Below are 9,821 nucleotides of genomic sequence, written 5' to 3'. Positions count from 1 at the left end.
TCTCCAAGCACTACTGTCCTAATAAATATATGCATCAGCTCACCTGGATAAGACTTTTAGGAAGAAATCATAAGTGTGGGAAGCTAGTGCAATCAATGACATCTTGAATTAAGCTGGTGTTAAATATGCCAGATCCAAACCCTTCAGGAGTGGGGCTACTGCTGCTCATGATCCGTTTGCAGTGTTAAGGCCCCCCCCCAAATATGGAAGCAATCTTAAGTTTTCACTTATTATTTTGAATTCTCCTTATTTCAGCCAATTTTCTCACCCCCCACTCTTCAATTCATGTTTACTCTTCCTAATATATATATATTGTTGCTTCTTTCTGCTCTTCTTTACCACCCCTCCCTCAGAAATGCAGCGTGAGATCAAAGGGGGGAAAACCAGCAATACAAATTAAAGATTTGATGGGACTTGAGTGTAACTAATAAAAATGCTTTTTGCATTAGCCACAGTTGCTAACAGTGTTTAATGGCTGGCAATCTTCAGCTTCTATTACTAGAATAAGAGGGGTGACGGCATAAGTGGGCACGGCGGGTACAGCAATTAGTGTGGAACTCTTTTTTTGTCAGAACCCTATTTAACATGTATATTCCCGGTGTTTTTGCACATACTGTATTTTTTCATGCTAAACTTTGTGTAAAAATTAACAGCGTCGCTTATTTGAGATGCAAATTACTCAGTTTTTGTCTGCTTAATTCAGTGGTATCACATTTCACTTGCAATAAACTGAAAGATGAGTACAGACTTGTATATGGTGAGCAGACACACATTATTGCTATTGTGAGAAGTTTGTTTGCCGTTTGACTTAGATCAGCTTAGCAAGCTGTCTTGTGCTCTCACAAAATCTACCCACCTCGCCACTTCTGTTGCATCCACTGATGGAGTCCTCTTGTTCCATGAAGATTTCTGAATATTATAAATACTATATGGACTTCCATTTGTAGCCTATGCCAGGGGCTCCCCAGTTCCCCCCACCCCACCCTAGGGACCACTTGAAAATAGCTTTCTTGGTGGATGACTTGATGATTGTTTTCATGCCTGTTGAAAGAAGTGAAATTCATTGTGGTAGCTGCTGTATGATTTTAATTTGTTGATCATCCTCTGGTGCAATATCACTAGAGATAGTGTTATCACAGGAGAAACCTCCACAGTCTTTCCTCTTTGTTCAGTTTAATCATGGCCCTGTTCTTTGTCACCTGTTCTTTGTCACCTTCTATTTTCTCTAGGCAGTCTCATACAATTCTGTCACTCTCAGTACCACTTATATGGTGAAAACTTTCAACTTTTCATGTCATGTCTGCACAGACTTCCACACATGTGTTCAGTCAACTGACATTTGTATGTAGGCATCTCACTGACTTCTCAAATGTGACATGTTCTGCTCAGTTTTCTTCCTAAGCCTTCTTCCCTCATTTGAGCCTTTTTGTCTCCATCACCCATCCTGATGACTGGACATGAAGCCTTGGCATTAGCATTGATTCCCCCCTCTATTTTGCATGCCGTGTTTAACTTGTCACCAAGTCACGCTACTTGGTGGTAACCTTCCCACTATTTTTATCTTTCTTTCCCTTGGCTAAAACTCTGGTTCATGCTGTGGTTGACACTCACATTGATGACTGTAACTTTTCTCTTTTGCCTGCCCATTGTTATGCTTCAGTCCTCTCAACTTTATCCAGAACTCTGCTATCAAAATAATCCACATCTCTCTATGATGCAGAACAAGTGATGCTCCTCAACTATGGGCCCTTGTGGTTTCATTGCCTTTGGCCATTTCATTCCCCCCCCCCCCATGAGGACAACTGCAGAGCAAGAGGGAGCAGGAGAGAACATTGGTCACCATTAGTCTCCTCCCAGAAGATTATGGGATGGGGCTAGCTCTTGTGTCAATTCTGTATCTAGCACAAATGCTTTCAACTTTTCTTTAAAGCTCTCCGTGGCCTTGTCTTGTATATCTCTGTGCTATAGCCCTTCCCATGATCTTTAGTCTTCCAACTGTACCACCTAGTTAGAGATGCCATTTTGTTTTCTGCAACACAAAAATATCCAGAAACATAGGATCCAACTCCTAGGGGTTGAGGGGTCTTTGCCCCCCCAAATATTTGTGGGGGTGCAATGCACCAGTTGATGGCCATTGCCATTCAAATGGTGTGTGTACACCACACCATGTGATCGATTATGCAGGATGGGACTTGCCTGGGGCCCCCAAATATTTTATTCAAGTTGGCACCCCTATCCAGAAAACTTGTCTTACCCCTTATTGATCTCGCTTTATTGGCCAAGGGAGCCGGCGTACAGCTTCTGGGTCATGTGGCCAGCATGACTAAGCCGCTTCTGGCAAACCAGAGCAGCGCATGGAAACGCCATTTACCTTCCTGCCAGAGCGGTACCTATTTATCTACTTGCACTTTTCGGGGGTGCTTTCGGACTGCTAGGTTGGCAGGAGCAGGGACCGAGCAACGGGAGGTCACCCCGTCGCGTGGATTCGAACCACTGACCTTCTGATCAGCAAGTCCTAGGCTCTGTGGTTTAACCCACAGCGCCAAAAAAAGCACCCTTAACAAACCACAATGGGCAGGGGGTCGCCCCTGCCAATTTCAAATTCGCCTTTGGTGCCAAAACATCTGGGAGCGGCCCTGACATTAGCCAAAACTGCAGACAAAAATGTGCTGCTTAGAAGAAATTTGTGCAATTTTTTTTATTTTTGCAAATTGCTTCAGAAACCTGAAAAAAAGAGAAACAGAGACGACCAAAACTTACAGTTCCTTCTACCCCTGATTACAAACAATTGAGATAGAAAACAAGAGGCTTCTTCAAGTAGAACCTTTGCAGGCATCCCTGTTAAGTTGTCCTGGGAATGGACTTCAGGATGTTGCCTTCAGGTTGTAAATTTATTATGCAGTGTGTGTATTTCCTGCATGTTCGGACACGTAGCTTGACTCTTGCCAGTTAACTGAAACAATCATCTAACTATATAGTATATTAGTTAAAGTTTGACCAATTGAGTTCCCATGGTTTCCTTCTCCCCACTGAATGCATTTGTGTGCAGTGGAAAGGAACTGCTAAGTGGAATGCATCCAGGATATTTGGCCTAGGGGTGCCTTATTGCAGGCATCAGGATGTTAGTCTAATGCATACCTATGCAAAACTTCTAAAGACACCCTTGTTCTTGTAAAGCCTATAAAGCACGACAAATTAAAAGAATTCATTTGTGGTTTGACAAATAACCCTATATTTTCCCGTTCTGGTCACACACTTTGTAGAGGAAAAGCAAGGATGGGCAGAAAGAGAAGACAAAACTTTCTCAGTTCAACAGCAACCCCTTTTTCACCAGTGTGTAAGTGCAAGAAAAAGTTTTAAAAGGTATCAGGGGACTGTAGTGTTTAAAACCAGAAGAATCTGGCAAAGAATCTTGCCTGTAATGAATTATTAAGCAATTGTGTGTGCGCTGTGTGTTGGTCCTGATGCAGTTCCTTAGTTTGGAGGGATTTATTTGTCATGCATAAAATCTGGTTCTTGGATAGCTTTGTAAAGTTCCTCTGTAGGAAGTTTTAGTAGTTCATAAAAGTAATTTGGGTTATTTGGTGATTTGATTTGGCAACACTCCAGTTAATGCTGTGCCACCAAAACAAAAGGGGGAAAAAATCAAAGAGAGATTAGCCATAGCAAGAGTGTGACTGACTAAAAAGCAGATGCACAAACTTTTTGTGTGTGTTTCTGGGCAAATGCATACTGTGCATGCCAAGAGTGCAAACGGGTTGAAAAGACTCCTGGGTCCTTTATTGCATTTTACTCTGAAGTCCCTGCTTACAAGTTCTTTTTGGTTCATAGACACATCATTGAAAAGAAAGTTACTAATGGCACCACTTTAATAAATTTTGACCACCCCTATTACATTTTAACTTGTTTGATGTCTTTCCATCTGGGGAACAGGTTAATCAGTTGCTGTAGGCTCAATGTTCAGAGGTGGTTTCATCCTCTCTATTCCTAATGTTCAGGACTGTGGCTGCTTTGTTGCTTAGGTAGCCAAAACAGAACCACCCATGCAGAAGAGAGAGGTATCAACTAGAGTCCCAAAGTTTTGAAGAAGTACAAACATAGCCCAATGAGTACCGAGTGTGCTAAGCTGCCACAGAATGTTGACTGACAGTTAAGAGGGGGGATGGGAAACTGGGTGGCAGAGGGATTGGGACAGAATATCATGAAAGGGGAACACTCTATACCAGGCATCCCCACACTCGGCCCTCCAGATGTTTTTGGGACTACAACTCCCATCATCCCTAGCTAACAGGACCAGTGGTCAGGGATAATGGGAGTTGTAGTCCCAAAACATCTGGAGGGCCGAGTTTGGGGATACTTGCTCTACACTATGATGTTTCCACACCATAGATTAAAAGCACATCGCTTCTCCCAAGGAATCCTGGAGATTGTAGTTTGTTAAGGGTGCTGGGACAGTATTGCTGTGAGAAGTAAACTACAATTCTCTGGATTCTTTGGGAGAAGCCATGTGCTTTAATGTATGGTGTGGACATGAATTTTGCTGCAGGTCCCATTTGTATCTGAGGCTACCAGCTACTATGGAGGAAGCTGCGTCCTTGCGTTGCGTGAGGGTCCCCCTGAAGGCTCATTCTGTAGACTGCTGGGAACAGGATGTTGGATAGGTTGACCCTTGGTCTACTGCAGCAGGCCTCTTCTCAGGATCTTAATTTTTATTAAAAGGTTTGCTTTCTCATTCATCTGCTGTAGCAATTCCTTGCCAGGTTATCACGAGTAGGTAGCCTATTACAAAGTTTGGAACATGGAATGAGGGGGAAGGCCAAAAAATATCCAGTGAACAATTCATGTAGGGTTTAGGCTTAAAAGTATGTTTTACAGGGCAAGTTTCACATCTCGAAATTCTTGTGAAGGAACTTTATGCCATAGAGTGAGACCATGACTTCTTGGAAAGGATTCCCATTTATCACGTCTCAAATGAAAGCACTCCTTGGACACAAATGTCTTTTTCTTCTTTTGTCTAATCACCGAAGGGCAAAGTGAGAAGGAAATGTCAAAACTGAGGAACAGTGGTGCATAGAGAGCCCTCACTCTAGAGCTCAACCAGCTTTTGTGAAGGCCTGGGCGATTTGTCAAATGGTTGTGGCATAAGTCAAGCCCTGAGGTTGAAAGGTCTTGACCTAAGGAGTGCTAGAATCAGACAGTAAAAGCAAGAAGCCTGCTAGAAGTTTCAGCTGTAGTGGAGAGGAACAATGATGGGTGCTGGACACAACAAAAGCTCATCTGCATAATTCAGGTAAGTAATTTTATTGAAACTGACAAGGATGTGACAGGCTGAGAAAGAGAAGAGAGCATGCTCTCACTGGGAACCTTTAAAGCTCTTCAGTTAGGTATGCGAAAATAAGTGACAGCTAATCTCTCTACTAAAAAACCTGTAAACAATGCCATTTTACACAGGGCTCACCTATGACCTTTATATAGATCAGCCCATCTATGGCTTGGCCAGGCCTGGCTACAGGACCCATCAAGCACAATAATGTGACTATAGATTATGCTGTAAACTGTACTTTTGATATTTTATTTCAACATACTTTATTTTTTAAATCGCTCTTCACCTTTGGCAGTTATGTTGGAGAGTTTGTTGCTCATACTGGTGTTGAGAATGCTGACTCTGAAGAGTTCTTGCTTCAACCAAATATGAAGTTATTTTTATGCAAAAGGACCAATCTACAGTTTCAGCTTGCATGGGGTCATCCTGGAACTATAAACCCTCAGGACTGTAGGTCATAAGGCGGCAAGTCTCTGCTTTAAGACTTGTATGGTTATTGGTATTACTAAAGCTATTAAAATCCTTCATTAATCTCCCTGTGCCAAGCCTTTTTAAAAAATCTTATTTCTGCTACAAGTATTCTTTAAGAGTGAAACACACTACATTTCAAACAATGCAGATTTCAAAGATATCTCTGTTCCAGTTCACTTATTTATTACATTAAAAACAAACAAACCAGTGGCTTTTAATGAAAAGGCAATATAGACATACCAGGGTTGACAGGAATGTAGTCTTGACACAAGTGGAATTTTCTCAAGCAATTTATGAGGGGAAAGTGTTTATATGAAAAACATTTATTTGAAGAGGAAGAGCAGCAAATATGGAACCAACCACTTTCCAATCTGAGGTCTGATTCATACCACCCCACCTGGCTCTATGCATGTGATGAATTCAGAGTGAATTTTATAGGTGGGTGTATGTTGGCCACTGTGAGAACAGGATGTTGGATGGATGAGTAACTGGCCTAATCCAGAAGTCCTATTCTTATGTTCAAGGCAAAGTGGTCATCTGATTGTTCTGCCTCACATCTAAATCCATTCTCATTGTGCAATAATGTGAGCAATCCCACCCTAACCTGAAAACACGCACACACACAAATTGTTTTGCAACACAGCAAACCATAACACTGTGAAGTTACTCACCCTGATGCAACAGTAGGGACAGCTGTAGAAGCAGGAACCTAGGAAGCTATTTCCCCATCTAGTCTAGTATTGTATATTCTGACCGGTAACAACAACAGTAATAACAATTATTTTATTTATAAATCACTTCTCATGAAGCACCTCAAAGTGATTTACATATAAAAGTTACTCATATATAAACAGTTTTAAAAACTGCATATAAAAACAATAAAAAACATATATAAATAGGAAAGCACTTTAAACTCTCCTGGGTCTCAGAAAGGGCTTTCATGTCATCTTTTTTAATTGAAAATGGCAGGGATTGAACCTTCTGTATTATGTGCACTGTCACTTTTACATGTTCCTATTATTAAATGTTCCTATTATGTTTTAATTATTAAGTCTCCACTTCTTTCTTCCATAATGAAACCAAAGGTGGCATATGTAGAGTACCCAAGACCCAGCCTCAAACCTGCTTAGCTTCAGCAAGGTGGCTCCATCATGTGCCCCCAAACATGATGTCAAGCAGCAGAGACAGTTACTGATGCAAGCCACTCAGTGTGAGCTTCCTGGCCGATTGGGGATTTGAAGCTAGGTCATCTCAGTCCTAGTCCAATACTCTACTGAACTCACTCTCAAGACTTGACACTTCTGTGGTGCAGGTAATTTCTGTTGCTGTGTCCAACATTCTGTACCAAGTGATAGGAAACGTACTATAAATATGGCATAAAGGTTTTGTTTTGGGGGTGGAAATTGCTGAAATACCAGACAGCACCATTTGACTGGGGTTGCAGAGAGAGAAAAGCCCCCAATAATATTTTCTCTCACACAAGTCACAAAACCCCCATGGCATCCGAGTGCTGGAAATACACGGTCAATCAGCTTTATTTCCAAAGGGCACGGAGCGCATGCACTTTTTGACCCAGCTGCAGAGCCTTCCACCTAACAGGAAGTAGCTCAGAGTTCTGGCACCATCCAGTGTTGATCACAGTATTATAAGCAGTCAGATGCATAATTCACAAGGCTTAATGAATATTCCAATTCATGACAGCCAACTGGCTCCATAGGTCACACCTCCCAGTCTCATATAAATAAAGAATGAGATACTGGAAAGCATACCAGCTGAACCCAACTGAGTGCCAAAAACATGCATATTAATGAGGCACAATAAAAGATATACTTGACTCAGGAAGTAGTGCTTGTATTGTTTTCAGCTGCAGAGAGAGAGAGAGAGAGAGAGAGAGAGAGAGAGAGAGAGAATTGAATTGTAGCCCCACAGAACAAGAAAAGAAGAAGGAAAGAAAAAGAAACTCACCACAAAGTACGAAATCAAGGTTTATTTGTGATATTCTTACTCCAGGTTTCATCAGGTTGATAACCTCTTCAATCACTCTCCATTGCAACGCTGAAACCTTCTGGAAAAATCAGCACCCTCTGCTCCCCTGTTCCTGTGCAAGCCCCCACTTGGTAACTAAGGAGAGGAAGTAGCTCAACAGCGCTGTTCTTTTATGAGTGCTGTTTAGACCTTGGAACAGGATGAATGGTAGTTTAGATGAATGCATCTGTGCCATTTTTCTTGCCCCCAAGACTATGTTTCCTCACTACCATGACATCTGAACAGAAGGAGAAAACATCCCCCTTTTGTGGCAAGCTAATTTAATTTGTACCTTCCACCTAGGGGTAAATATGTTTGTCTGTCTGTCTAAGCTCTCTTTGCCTACTTTCTTTTCTCACGGGAAACCCTGCTGGGTTGAAGGCAGGATATTGCTTAGCGCTCTAACTTTATTTTAAGGTAATTTAATTTTAAGCAGACTTACACCCACTCCAATGTGAAGCAACTCCAGAAGGTCTCTTGGGATAAGCCTTAATGACTTTTGCATGTCTCTTGTGCCATAGACTTCAAGGCTTTTGTCGTTCAGAAGGTGTTTGTCTGTTGAAAGAAATAGTTTAAAAGAAGGTCCCTTTGGAAATATCCGACCTATAAGATGTGCGTTTCTCCCACCCCGCATGCCAACAAAATCCCAAAGCTTTGCATATTGATCACCCAGCATTAGAAACCATTGACCTTTGCTCTTAGTTTATCTGGTGCATTATTTGTTCTTTGACCTTGTTTTGTCTGAAAATTCAAGTCAGGAGATTTTAAACCAACACTCAACGTATTTGTTTACTGCCAAATATTGAGTTGGGCTGTGACACGGACAATTCCAAATTCACCAAGACCATCTGAATTTGACAGCATTTTAGAATCAGCAAACAAGGTAAACATTCAGAGCATTTTCGCTCAGTGCAGAATAGTCCCTCTAAGCTAGTTAGGAATTCAACTGAGTGAGAAAATGAATATTAAATCCACATGACATGGCGATTCTAACCCATTTTGCCTATGCCTACACAACACCATAAATTGTTCCTGAAGAAAATACTTTTAACACCAGGCAATCAGATTTTAATGAAAATGAAGCGCACAGACATGAAACAAGAGGTATGGATCTTGTGGGTAGACCAGATTCTGAACTTTCTCACCCCTGCTGGCCATTCTGGTAGGTGGGTAGGAATCCCTGCCTGGGAATCTGGAGTGTTGAAGGACTATCTGGTTTTTTTTGGTACAAAAGTGATCACATGGTTTCAACTTTAGAGAAACTAAAGTGATAGCTTAGGATGGGAAGAATAAAGATCAAGGGCAACAGGAGGGGCAAGTAGCTCTTGTGTGCTTACAGGATTATGTGATTTGGCCCCTTATATTGAGTCCCTGAACAAAATGTATACTGCAGCCCAAGACTTCCAGCTGCTGGGCCATTCCCAGACAGTGGCATAGAAACATAGCAAGCTCCTTCTATTGAGTACAACCATTGGTTAATCTAACTCAGTTTTGTGGACAGTGATTGGAAGGGGCTCTCCAAGGTTTCAGACATGTGTCTTCCCAGCCCGACCTGGAGATACCAGGGATTGAACCTGGAACTTTTTGTATGCAGCACGTGTGCTTGACCACCGTGTCATGACTCTTCCTCGCAGTGGCTCAAATTCTCCCAAAATTTATGAAATTCCACCGACTTTAATGGGATCACTCTAGAGGAAATATTTTTTTAGGACTTCAGTCTTTAGGGCAGCAGTCCCACATATAGCTAAGCAAGCCTCTCTCATTGGTAACCGGGCTAGAGCAAGGTGTCCTGTGTCTGTGCATCTCTTCATCTGCCACTATTGAGAACCGTAGCCTCATATGCAAATAGGTCTGTGGATTGCACACCTAAATTTATATGTAAATTATCCCTGGAATTTTTCACCTGAAATGTTTGGTTCATGCTTCTTTCAAGTGACTTGTTCATACAACAAATCTGAATCTGTCTTGCTGTAGTCAGAAATTTCGATAGACATATGGTATA

This window comes from Podarcis vaucheri, assembly GCF_965113315.1.
Source record: "Podarcis vaucheri genome assembly, chromosome: 11".
Taxonomy (NCBI): domain Eukaryota; kingdom Metazoa; phylum Chordata; class Lepidosauria; order Squamata; family Lacertidae; genus Podarcis; species Podarcis vaucheri.
The sequence above is the reverse complement of the archived record's forward strand: the minus strand, read 5'-3'. Positions refer to the sequence as shown.